At 34.0% G+C, this 14107-nt stretch overlaps 1 protein-coding gene across 1 annotated transcript in view; it reads right to left on the bottom strand.

Moving 5' to 3' along the window:
• Positions 1-13784, bottom strand: part of tsl (membrane-attack complex domain containing protein torso-like) — an 85238-nt gene extending 71454 nt beyond the window's left edge. The window contains exon 1 of the mRNA XM_076417583.1: positions 13769-13784. The gene's annotated coding sequence lies outside the window, so the exon portion shown is untranslated. The remainder of the gene's footprint in view (positions 1-13768) is intronic.
• Positions 13785-14107: the final 323 nt, after the last annotated feature.

The raw sequence follows: 14107 nt of genomic DNA, 5'->3' as shown, positions 1-14107 counted from the left end.
CGACCTCAGTTTTGACCAAAAACAACGACGAGTTGATGATTCGGAGCGGTGTTTGAAGATGATCAAGCGCAACAAACCCGAGATCAACTCGAGAATTGCATCGATATGTGACAATGGATGAAACATGGCTCCATCGTTTCACTCCGTAGTTCAATCGAAAGTCATCCGAGTGGACTGCACACGATGAAAGAATGCTCGCTGCGAAGAAATTTTCGTCGAATGAAGAGGTGATCGACGAATCTGGGGCCTATTATGAAGCAAGGGACATATCGTTCTACTGAAATGGTATAGAAAAGTTGGAGGGTCGCTATAATCAGTGTATCACCCTTGAAGGGAATTATGTTGAATAAAAAAAAATTGCCAAAAATGTGTTCAATTGACCTGTTCTCATCCGGATTATCAGTTATTAATATCGTAGCTCATTCATAGACATTTTATTGTAAATCAAGGCGATCAACATGCCGAATGAAATCCCATATATTCAGGAGTTCCGCATGGTAGTGTACTGGGCCCAGTATATCTTCTTACACAGCCGATCTGCCTACCACAAAAATAACTACTGTGGCAATATACGCAGACGACATAGCAATCTTAGCATCCCATGACGATCTAGTCACAATATCAATAAACCTACAAATCCACCAGGAGTAAATACAATTATGGTTGAAGACATGGCGCATTAAGGTCAATGAAACAAAATCCACCCATGTAACGTTTACCCTGCGTAGAAAAACATGTCCACCCGTGAATATTAATCATCGTCAACCCCCTTCACTTAGATCAACACTTAGATCGACGCCTAACTGGAAGAAGCACATACTCTCTAAACGAAAACAACTTGGACTTAAATTATATCAAATATATTGGCTCATCGGGCGCAAATTCAAGTTATCATTAGATAACAAGATATTGCTGTATGAGTTTATACTCAAGCCTATTTGGTCATATGGAATCCAACTATGGGCTGTCGCTAGCAAATCTAATATATCCATCATTCAACGGTTCCAAAATAAAGTGCTGCGTGCCATTGTTGATGCTCCGTACTATATTTCGAATAAAGTGATACAACGCGATGTTCCTCTAGAAGCTATAACGAGTGTAATTCAACGTGTTTATGTGAAGTACTTCGAAAGAGTGTCAGTGCATCCCAACATAGCCGCTAACCAGCTAAATATGCGACATGATAGTGAAGTGTGTAGACTAAAACGTTTAATATCACCTGATCTGATTACTGGACATATATAGACTTTAGAATAAGACTAATTAATTAAGATAATATTTTATACAGGAGATCCCTTAATGAAGTGATTTTCTACATGCCATGTATATATAATATGGACATAAGAAATTATATTCTCTATTTTAACATGTCAACATGGATTACTTTATTTTTTATTCCATGTTTATATTTATAATGTAAAAGTAAGGAAAGTTCATGTATGCTTACATTTCAGTCTTGTTATAATATTCAGTGATAAGTATAAAGTATAAAGCGAGTACGGGATTAATACATCAATACACATATCCTAGATATTTAAATAAACGCCATTTTAAATTTTTTTATCACTAATATGATGAATGAACACTTTTTTTAATATACATTTCCAAATTGTAAAAACAGTTTACCTAATTGGGTTCCTTATTGTTTTAATATGCATGCTAAAGTCAAACATCATATTCAAAAATATTTTAATCATATATTCTCTGTTTTAATATACAAACATGTATTACTTTATTTACTGTTCAATTCTTGTGTTTATAACATAAAAAAATCATCGGGAAGATGATCATGGAAGATCACGTATACTTATATTTGGTGCTCTGAAGTTGTTACAGGTCTAAAAATAATCTTACTTGATGATATTTTGTTCTAATAAAAAAATATAGAGTTATAAAGTTCATAGAAATTAAATGTAGTTTAAAAAATATTAGTGAATGGAGTGGTATCTTGAGATATTTTGCATATATTTTAATATGTTTTAATATGCAGATATTTCTGATCTTATATTGAGAATACTGTGAAAACAATTTATAGTAATCTATCATTTTTAAATTACTGCACTTACTTAATTTACTTACTTAAATTACTTTATGAGAGAAAGGAAAACATTATTAGCTTAATAAATTGTGATCGAATTTCGACCACAGTACGATCACTTGTTATAATAAATATGATTGATAAATTCAATTAATTGTACAGAAATAAAAAATATTGATTGTAAAATTTCACTGTACACAAACATATTAATATTCCGGAGTCGTATTTCAGCTACCAAATAAAATTTCGACAAAACTTGTCGTCCAACTTTAATTAGTTTTCTAATTTAATCGAAAACGATAATTGCAAAAGAAAAACATTTGCGGATGCCTTAAAAACATTCAAATAATAAATACACACAGGGTGATTAAGAGTCTCTCTGAAAAAAGTAAAAGGTAAGGTAAACATTTGTCCGTTTTGTCGTGGGTTGTTTAACATTAAACATTAACTTTAATTGCATTTCGATAGCAGGTTATTATATATTAGTGACCAGCGATTTTTTTTCACATTGTTGTTTTAATCAATTATTTACCTAATATAATTAAGTTAAAGAAAGTTTATGTTCGTTGGATTTATCTGAACGACCAAAAAAAAAGCCACAAGGTCTACGAGGTTTGTTAAACACTACTTGTAATGTTAAATTATGGTTTGAAGCACGGCGATTGACCTTGGGGAAGGTTAATTTTGTTAATGACATTGAATATTGAACATTTGATCTCTCAATTATCAATCCTAGTCAACCGGTTAAAATGAAGAGTTTTACGTGATTTCTTCGTTTTGCTCCATGAATGTTAACTAGTATTTTAATTAAACGATTTGAGCAATCTGAATTGTTATTTCAAAAACAACTATCTAACTCAGTTAAGAACAACACAAGTGATACGAACAGTCCAACGCTTGCATGTATTCTGATAATTTTTTTTTCAATTTAAAGTTTAAGTTATTTATTGAGAAGAAACGTTGCAATATACATTAATCAAAATATTATCCATCATTCCATATAACTTAACTGGTCAACTGAAAAGTCCCCGGTCTACCATAGTAAACACATTTTTTCTTGCAAAATTAGTTTTTTTTTATTCAACATAATTCCATTCAAGGGTGATACAATGATTAAGCGGCCCTCCAACTTTTCGATACCATTTTTGTAGTACGATTTGTCCTTTGCTTCAAAATAGGCGTCAGTTTCGGCGATCACCTTTTCAATCGACGAACATTTCTTTCCAGCGAGGATTCTTTTGAGATCTGAGAAAGCAAGTAGTCGCTGAGGACTGGTCTGGAGAATACAGTGGATGAGGAAGCAATTCAGTGGATAAGGAAAGGTGCATTGTCTTGGTGAAGCAGAGTTTTATTTTTCTTCAAATGTGGCAGTTTTCTGCCGAAGTCGTCCTTCAAACGGTCCAATAACGCTATGTAATAGTTGCTATTGATGGTCCACCCTTTTTCAAGGTAGTCAATGAAAATTATTCCTTGCGCATCCTAAAATACAGACGCCATAAACTTGTCAGCCTACTGTTGCTCTTTTCCACGTTTTCGAGCGGGTTCATCGTGTGCAGTCCACTGAGATTACTGTCGATTGATCTTCGGAGTGAAATAATGGAGCCATGATTCACCTATTGTCACATATCGACGCAAAAACTTGGGTTTATTACTCTTGATCCTTTTCAAACACTGCTCCGAATCATCAACTCGTTGTTGTTTTTGGATAAAAGTGAGCTTGCGGCGTGCTTTGCACAGAACTTTCTCATACCCAAATATTCGTGAATGATATGAGTGTCTGCTGTTTCATTCAGCTTCAATTTACGGTTATCTAAAAATGATTTTGTGGATTTTTTAAATGTTTTCGTTGGTAACAACGTCTTTCGGGCGTCCATTGCGTTCACCGTCTTCGGTGCTCATTTCACCACGTCTTAACTTAGCATACCAATGCTTGATGGTTGATTTTCCTGGGGCAGAAACTCGGCATCAAGCCAAGTTTTTGCTTCAATTGTATGTTTTCCCTTCGAAAAGCAATATTTTATCAACACGCGAAATTCTTTTTTATCCATTTTTTTTCAGAATAATAAAAGTTACTTCGATCAAAATTTTATAATTCACAAACTAATGAACTGACAGCTGTCAAGTTTATACACGCATCTTTTGAGAGGTAGAGATTACTAAAAAATATATGGATTTAATTCTGGTAGCGCCACCTATGTGTCAAACCGGGGACTTTTCTATTGACGTGCTATTTGCGCCTTTCAAGTAACTGGTGTTACGGTTGATAGAAAGATTGGCAGCGATCTAATAATCGTTTAATTTTGGCACTTCTTCAGCCTTTAGAAATCATATAACAGGGAAGCCATGACCGATGTGAGTAAGTATTAATCACGAGTTATGACTAGTGTGTAAGCTGGGCCCAAAAGAACCACCCATTTGAGCTGTATCCTTAACACCTTTCACAACATTTACATTTGTTCAATTTACATCTATTCAGACACCTCACGAACGCTCTAGGAATTGATCATTTACGAACTACAGCGTATTACCCACAAAGACTCCCATCGGACCATAAAGAACGCACTGGTAATAATACGCCACAAACAATATAAAATGGACAGAAAGCCTACCACTCATTCTTTTGAGCATTCGTTGTGTTTTCAAGGAGGAAAAACAGTAGAGAATACAGAATACCAGGAGAGATGTTCCGGGCAACAGAGAGTAAAATTGATGAAGCAGAGTTCGTAAGGAAACTGAAGTCAACCATGAGACAATTAAAACCAGTAGAAGCGACCAACCATGCTAAAGAGAAGCCGTATGTCAATGCAGACCTTCAGGAAATACCATTTGTTTTCGTAAGAAGAGACCAAGCAAAAACACCCCTAAGCCCATAATACGAAGGGCCCTTCAGAGTCTTACACAAAAAAGTATTTCAAAATTGATAAAAATGGAAAAGAATCGAGCAGCTCGCTAGGGGGGGGGGGTGCACTGTGGTGACGTCAGGTCCTTTCTTCTTATCGTGAACTGGCCACAGAATAAGATTGACCAAAAACGATCAAGTAGCAAGCAGAAAAATAGACAGCAAATTCATTTATCTTTCGACGTCCAAGTATCTTACATTCAATCAACAATTATCCATTCAATAATCAAACATTCATATATTTTCATTAGTTAATTAGTTGTATAATAGTTAGTGATATTAAGAAAGTGTTAAGGGAAACATAGTTTCATTCAATAAAGTACACGAAGACCTCCATAAGTGGTCGTTACTTCCCTTGATTAACCAATGGATGTTTTTAATTACTTTTCGTGATTCCACAATCTGTCCTATTGGTAACAAGGATTTCTTATGTCTATATTATACATACGTGTAGAAAATCACTTCATTAAGCAATCGTCTGTATAAAATATTATCTTAATTAATTAGTCTTATTCTAAAGTCTACATATGTCCAGTAATCAGATCAGGTGGTGTTAAACGTTTTAGTCTACGCACTTCAATATCACGTCGCATATTTAGCTGATTAGCGAGTACATAGGGATACACTGACACTCTTTCGAAGTACTTCACACAAACACGTTGAATTATACTCGTTATAGGTTCTAGAGGAATATCGCGTTGTATCATTTTATTTGAAATATAGTACGGAGCATCAACAATGGCACGCAACACCTTATTTTGGAACCGTTGAATGATGGCTATATTAGATTTGCTAGCGGTACCCCATAGTTGGATTCCATATGTCCAAATTGGCTTGAGTATAGACTCATGCAGCAATAACTTGTTATCTAATGATAACTTGAATTTGCACCCGATGAGCCAATACATTTGATATAATTTGAGTACAAGTTGTTTTCGTCTAGAGAGTATGTGCTTCTTCCAGATTAGGCGTCGATCTAATGATGATCTAAAGATAAGATCATTGATATTCAGTGGTGGGCATGATCTTCTACGCATGGTAAACGTTACATACGTGGATTTTGTTTCATTGGCTTTAATGCGCCATATCTTAATTATATTTGCTCCAGGTGGGTGTGTAGGTTTTTTGATGCTGTGACTGGATCTTCATGGGAAATGGATTTTTAAGCTTGTAATTGTCGTAGTATATCCACTTTTCATTTTCAATTGCACTACGCCAGAATACTGAAGCAATGAAACCGTGAGGGCAGGTGAGATTTATTGAATGACATTGTTAGTGCATTCCTGTGATAAAAGTTTTGCTTATTCTTGAACCTTTTCCATCAAATGAGAACGTCTGGAAACAGTTGATTGTCAACATAAAATGCGATAAATGAAACTGTTATCCTAATATTACATGGATCTGTCAATATTGCAGCCATCTATGTGTCAGTCAGGAGAACTGTTTAATGATATTTTACTTTTACAGGTTTGTTATTCCTCCAATAACAAGAATTGACATTGTTCAAGGCAAATTGGTTAGAAAAAAATAATGGTTGGTAATAAACTGGCTGAAATTGATTAAAAGTATATTAAGGATTCATTCACTGGGTAAAAATAGGCTGGAGAAAAGTGATTTCGGTACTTATTTTGTTTTTACACTATTAAGGTGGATGCATCAAAAACTTTCCCACCAATCACTCTCAAATTTGCTGAGTAACTAAAGATGTGTGTGGTCCATCACAACAAAACTTTTCCTGTTGATCAATTCTGACAATTCTTAAAAATCGCCTGCTTTTGATGCTTATGATTGTTGATAGTAGTCATTTGAATTAAGGGTTTGGTAAACGAGATATGGCTTGAAAAGGGGCAAACTATTTTTGACAATGGCGTTAACTTAGTGAAGAAAATCATCATCTCAAATCACCATTTTCAAAGCACAACTTTTGATGTAGCAAATGAATGGGGCTCTGTTTATGTTTGGAATGTTTTAGGTATTGCAACTGTTTTTGCGCAACCTAATAATCAATATTCCTTATGCAATAATGTAAATTTACGGTAGAGGACCTTCTTCATATTCTATTACCTTTTGGTTATATGTGAATATTCAAATTATGATAGAAGACATACTATCAACTACAACATTATAACAACATACCCATTAAGAAATACATGAGGGTTTTTAAAAAGTTGTAATAACATTAATATTTAGTAAAAATTAACATATGTTTAGTAATAGTAAAATATGTTTAGTATACGAATTAATTTACATCAACTTATCAAATAAACAACAATGAGACTGCAATACTAAAACCAATGCAATGACAATAGACGATAATTCATTTAAATCTATAGTCCTTGTTATAAATTATAGCAATTGAAAAATGTGGTACACTATCGCAAAACCACGAAATGTGACGTAAACCTGAAAAGAAGAGTTATGTAACTGGAAGTGATTTTAAAACAATAGCGTCATCATCATTCATCGATTCTAATTGGTGATAGAAATCTTAATGGACCCTAAAATATACGACAGAGATTTTTTTGAAAAGTGAAAGGATGTCCTAGGCTTCAATGTTAGTTTTTCAGTTTGCTTTTGTACATCTTGGAAGGTGTTTTAACGTTTCATTGTATTTGAAGATAATAGATAAGTAAATATTAAACAATTTCTAATTTTTTTAATACATTGTTTTGTATGTTTAATCATAAGACTGTTAGGACTAGCAACTGTTTTGTAATGGCAGTACGCAATTAAATCTAGATGAAGTACATCATTGGTTTCTGGTCCTACACAAGGTGCCTGGAATTCATTCAAGTAAAGAGAACAAAGTTCTTCGATTAATTATCAATGCTTATGTTACGTAACCAATGAGGAGGTACACGATGACCTCTAAATCAAATGTTACTATTGAGACAAAGTTCAATTTACTAGTAGTACTATTCAATTCGATACCATACGTCCACATGGGCCTAAGAATTGACTTATACAGCAATATCTCTTTATCCACAGATATTTTGGATTTAGGCTCTATGAGCCAATTCATCTGGTTCAGTTTAAGCCCAAGTTGTTATGTTACGCTTATGCCCAGATATTTAACGTTATCTGCTTGCGGAAGTTTATGATTATTAAGATATAGCAGAATTAAAAACTATTTAGAAAACTTAACGCCAACTGATGCAACGGAATATTCTCTCTGGAATGTAACAGCAAAAACTAATAAAACACAACAACATAATCCACCCAATAAAATTGACAACAATACCTGGGTTAGGAATGATAAAGATAAAAGGGAAGGGAAGGGAATTTCTTTAAATATTTAAAAGCAGTATTTAATCCGTACCCGTCTGAAAGATCCGCAACAGAAGAAACTAATATAAACTAATATTTCTTAACACTCCGGTTCAAATGGATCTGTCACATGATAAATTTACTGTCAGGGAAGTAAAACAAAACAATACATAAAGAAATTAAACTTAATAACTGGAATCTTAAAATGGCTGTCTGGAAAGTGCATAAAATTAATAACATTCATATTTAATGCCATGCTAAGACTTAATTACTTTCCTAGCACTTGGAAAGTGGCTCAAATCATTGTGATTCTTAAACCTGGGAAAACATCAGAAGACGTCTCCTCTTATCGTCATACGAGCCTGTTACCTGTGATCTCTAATCTATTCGAAAAATTATACATTAAGAGACTCAAAATAATCGCAAAGCAAATTTGGCTTCCGTAATAAACATGGAACAATAGAACAAATACATAAAATAGTCAGCCAAATTAACAAAAAGTTAAATGATAAAAATATTGCTCGACAAGGTGTGGCACACTGGACTGCATGTTAAATTGAAAAAGCTTTTGCCTCATACGCACTTTCAAGTGCTGAAATCGTACCTCACAGACAGACATGTTATTGTCAAACAGGGTGACGAATACACTGACCTACACCCAATATATTCGGATGTTCCGCATGGCAGTGTTCCTCGCCCATTTTTATATTTATTGTATACAGCTGACCTACCAACCTCATGAAACACTACTATTTCAACATATGCTGACGATACAGCGGTTTTATCATCACACGAGGATCTAATATCAACCACAATAAACCTCCAACTTCATCTTAACAAAATCGTCTTGTGGTTGAAAACATGGCATATCAAAGCGAATGAGAGAAAATCTACCCATGTGACATTCACCATTTGTAGAAGAACATGTCCCTCAGTAAAATTGAATAATCATGAACTTCCGTAAGCACACAATGTTAAATAGCTGGGAATGAATTTCGATCCACGTTTGATATGGAAAAAACATATAGTGACAAAACGCAAACAGCTTGGGGTTAAACTAAACCTTCCTTGATTTTGTTCACTATGTGTGTACTTTGAAGTCTTGTTGAGTGTTTTTTTTGTTTTCTTCTGTTTGTTGCCGGGTTTTTCGGAGTTTCCTTTTCTTCTGCGATTTTCCGTTTAACTGTGGAAGTTAACTTTGTTTTAACCTGCACTACTTGGAGTTATATACTATTATGCGTTTTCTACGTGTTTTGTTATAGTTATTGCTGCTGTTTCCGTATCTATCTCAGTTTTGGGGGCCAAATTTAGTGATATTAATTAAATAAATATTTAATATAAAATACTTAAATGAATGGTTAAGATTTTTGGCGAGTGATCAGATGATAGATCGAAGCATAATTGATGTTAAATATTAAATATTTAACACAATATGTCATAAAAAATCTTGTAAAATACACATAAATTACTAGTGGATTATGTTATTTAATTTACCAGATTCGCAGTTATACTAATACAACGAATTATAAAACTATTTTGTTTAAGATTTTGTTAAAGATTTGATGGTATAGTTTAAAAATTAATATTCATGTTATTTTTAAACATTTTTACGTAATATCAGTCGACATAATTTTGATTATGTTGCCCCATTATGTTAATTTAACGACATTTTACATGTATGAGTGAAAGTTATCTAACAGAGGAAGTCAGCCGCGGTCAAAGAGAAGCAACACGGCAAAAACTCGGATAACAAATCAAAATACCATGATGCATCCGCGATACTAAGAGTGTTGGCCATCGAAAAAATATAGATATTTCGATATATTGACATTTTAAAAAAACAACGATATATCGTTTTCGAAATTAACAAAAATATTGATATATCGATATATCGGAGAAAAAAAAATCGATATATTTCTTGCAACAAGTATAAAAAATATTGCTATTTTTGAGAAAAAATAAAAATAGTGTAATATTAACCTAAAAAAATATAACAGGTCATTTGAAAAGTCCCCGGCCTACCATAGTAAAACAATTTTTTTTTGTAGTACGATGTGTCCTTTGCTTCAAAATACCTTTGTCTCAGTGTTATCGATCACTTCTTCATTCGACGGAAATTTCTTATCAGAGAGCATTTTTTTGAGATCTGAGAACAGGAAATAGTCGCTGGGGGCCAGATCTGGAGAATACGGTGGATGGATGCATTATTGTTATCGTTTTCACTGACTGGTGACACGGTACATTGTCAGCAGCATTTTCATTTTCTTGCGGCCGTTTTTAAGGGATTTCGTCCTTCAAACGGTCCAAAAACGCTATGTAATAGTCGCTGTTGATGATCCTACCTTTTTCTAGGTAGTTAATGAAAATTATTCCATGCACATCCCAAAATACAGACACCATAACCTTGCCAGACGACTGTTGCGTTTTCCCACGCTTTGGAGCAGGTTTATCGTGTGCAGTCCACTCGGATGACCGTCGATGGGACTTCGGAAAGAAACGATGGAGCCATGTTTCATTCATTGTCATATATGGATGCAAAAACTCGGGTTTATTACGCTTGATCATGTTCAAACATTGCTCCGAAGCATCAACTCGTCGTTGTTTTGGGTCAAAAGTGAGCTCGCGCGGCACCCACTTTGCACAGAGCTTTCTAATACCTAAATATTCGTGAATGATATGATGTACACGTTCAGTTGATATCTTTAGAGTGTCTGCTATTTCATTCAATTTCAATTTACGGCCATTCAAAATCATTTTGTGGATTTTTAAAATGTTTTTGTCGATAACAACGTCTTTTGGGCGTCCTAGTGCAGTGTCCGCAAAACTCGGCATCAAGCCAAATTTTTGCTTCAACTGTATTTTTTCCCCTCAAAAAGCAATATTTTATCAGCACGCGAAATTCCTTTTTATCCATTTTTTTTCACAATAACAAAATTTGCTTCACTCAAAATGCTATAATATCACTTGGTAGTAGTTAAAATAATATTGTAAATAGATAAATAGGTTTAGGTAGGTATTAAGTTAAATTGTGTGTACATAGTAGAATAAAAGGGCAGCCCGAAAGAGGAAGAATATTAATAAAGAAACAATGATTGAAAATAAGGAGCGCTTCAGGCCAAAGGGTCCGATATCTAGCCTAGATGATTTGACAAATGTTCTAACTAAACTAGAACAAAAAGTAATTGTATCCATCGGAAATCGAACCGGCGATATATTAATATATTTTCGGCATCCCTACTGGATACAATGAACTTTAACCCTAAATTGCAACGAAACGAGACTTTTAGCTCTTTCGTTAATAATACGACATTTTTCGAACGTAACGTTCACGCTGTCCCGAATCCAGAGACTGAGTTTGTCTATAAAGCGTGAAGAGATCGGCGTCAAAAAAGATAAATAATCGGTTTGTGCCTTGCAAGTGTGCATGACGCCGTCACTGAATTCGTACACCGTAAATAATTGGGTGTCAATGGTAATACTGATCGATGTTGTTGGTGCCAAAATAAACCGCGATCCATTCTGGGTCAGTGTCACTTTCAATTTTACTACATCGATCATATCGTATCGCGTATAAGTGGGCTCCGACTGTCGATATATCCGAACTTGATTCATAATATTAATGAAAAGGAAAATGTTGTTTATATATGCGGTCACCAAATAAACAAAGCTGTAATGTCCATGTTGATACATTATTAGTAATTAATAGTAATATTATAGATATAAATTAAAATAACAAGCAATAAGTTTATAAATTCTGGTCAACTTTTCGATCCGAGTAGATGAGAAGGATTCTTAACATTATTTCGTGATGTTAAGGTTGATTCTAGTTTTCGAATTTGTGCATGGTGGCAGCACTGTGCTCTTCAAATGTGGACTGAAAAATCTTGGGTGTAACAATGAAAATGCATTTTTTTATTCCAAATTGGCTTTATTTATGAACGCCTCCATCAAGAGCCACACAATTATTCCAGATATAGATATATTTGTAGAACAATTTGTCTTCATTCGAGCAAAATTACTTACCGGTGAACATTTTTTCAGGTCTGCCAAGAGCCAGTAGTCGCTGGGAGCCAAATTTGGCGAATACGGTGGATGTGGGAGCAATTTGAAGTTCAATTCATGTAGTGTTGTCATCGTTTTGATTGACTTGTGAGACGATGCAATGTCTTGATTAAACACAATTTTTTTCTTTGCCATATTCGGTCGTTTCTTTGCAATTTCGGTCTTCAAACGCTCCAATAACATTTTCTCAAGATAGACGATGAACATTACACCACGGACATCCCAAAATACCGAGGCCATAACCTCTCCAGCCGATTGTTGTACTTTCGGGCGTTTTGGACGAGGTTCCCCAGTTGAGGTCCACTCAGATGACGATCGCTTCGATTCCGGAGTGAAGTGAGGGATCCATGTTTCTTCCATTGCCACATATTGACGCAAGAACTCCATTAAATATGGCCAAACATCTTCTTGTTTTTGGTCAACAGTGATCAAACACAGCACCCAATTTGAACACAGCATTCTCATAGTCAAATGCTAATGCAATATAAAACCAGCACGATCTTTTGATTTCTCTACGATCTTAGCTAACTCGCGCAACTTCACTCTTCGATCATTCAAAACGATTTTATGGTTTTTTTGATGTTTTCTGGCGCTACCAATTCATTTGGACCCACTGTCCATTTGGTCCACTGCGTTCTGCATCATCAGTATCTCTACGACCACGTTTGAAGTCAGCAAACCAACGTTTTATTATTGTTTCTGATTTAACGGAGTCCTTATATATGATATATTTTAACACTTTTCAAGCAGAGAAGACGCAAGAAGAAGCAGTGTAAAATTAAGACACGAAACTGTTTTTGATCCATTGTTTTGAAAATAAGTAGTATCACTAGTAGTAAAAAGTAATGTCACTTTTAGCACAATAATTCACAAAGTTGTGAGTATATCATTATGAAATTTTAACAGCTTTCTTTTGAAAGTTGGTGCTAACTACAAAAGCGATGAATGTAATAAAATTAACGCCATATGTGTGTTAGGCCCGGGACTTTTCAGCCCATGCGTTATAACACTGCTGACGACGTTGAATTAGACATCATTTGAAACTTGTTATTGTACTGTGATTGTGCTTAAGAACATGTAAATATGCATAGACAACGTTTTAAACTCGATTCAAAGAATATACTATTATGATCAAATAATTTTGAAATAAAAAATTCTTGCATTATTTATTTTTTCCTTCAAAGTAGTCCTGCAAAACACTTGTGATCTAGCCTTTAAAATCTTCTTTAATTGAGATTAAATATAATAAGATAGAGATAATATAATAATACAGAAACTTGAAAATCTAACATTAATTCATATATTATTAAAATAAGTATAGCTGGCATAATAACGAATTCAGTTATAATCAATTTTAAACTATCAAAATACTAATAAAGAAAATAAGATAATAAAATGAATTAAATATGTTAATACTATCTGACTTTTTAAAACAATTTCTTTATAAAAAATAACCGTGACATTAATCAGGATTAATTAACATAATTAAACATGATACTTACCCCAAAATCATATACACGTATAAGAATTCTTCATTACACATTTTGAAAATTCAAATTTCTTGACAAAACAACTAATGCAATTTGAAAATTGACCGGAACGCTGTATTTTTCTACGTAATTATATCAACTTAAAAATAAAACAAAACAAGAAATAATAGTTATACCAATAATTTCTTATATTTACCCTTTGTGCAAGTGCATTCTATTCGTGACTGAATTTCAACCCCAAATAAAACGTCAGTCTAACAACCCCTGTTAATGATCCGAATAGTTTGAGGTAAAACTTTCATAGAAAAAAGAACTCTATTATACTTTATACAGCTGTCAGACCCGGGCGCC

Source organism: Rhynchophorus ferrugineus, unplaced genomic scaffold, assembly GCF_030347505.1.
Source record: "Rhynchophorus ferrugineus isolate W39M unplaced genomic scaffold, kcgeb_rfMv2 rfM11, whole genome shotgun sequence".
NCBI classification, from domain to species: Eukaryota; Metazoa; Arthropoda; class Insecta; order Coleoptera; family Curculionidae; genus Rhynchophorus; species Rhynchophorus ferrugineus.
This window is presented reverse-complemented; position numbering and strand designations above follow the sequence as displayed.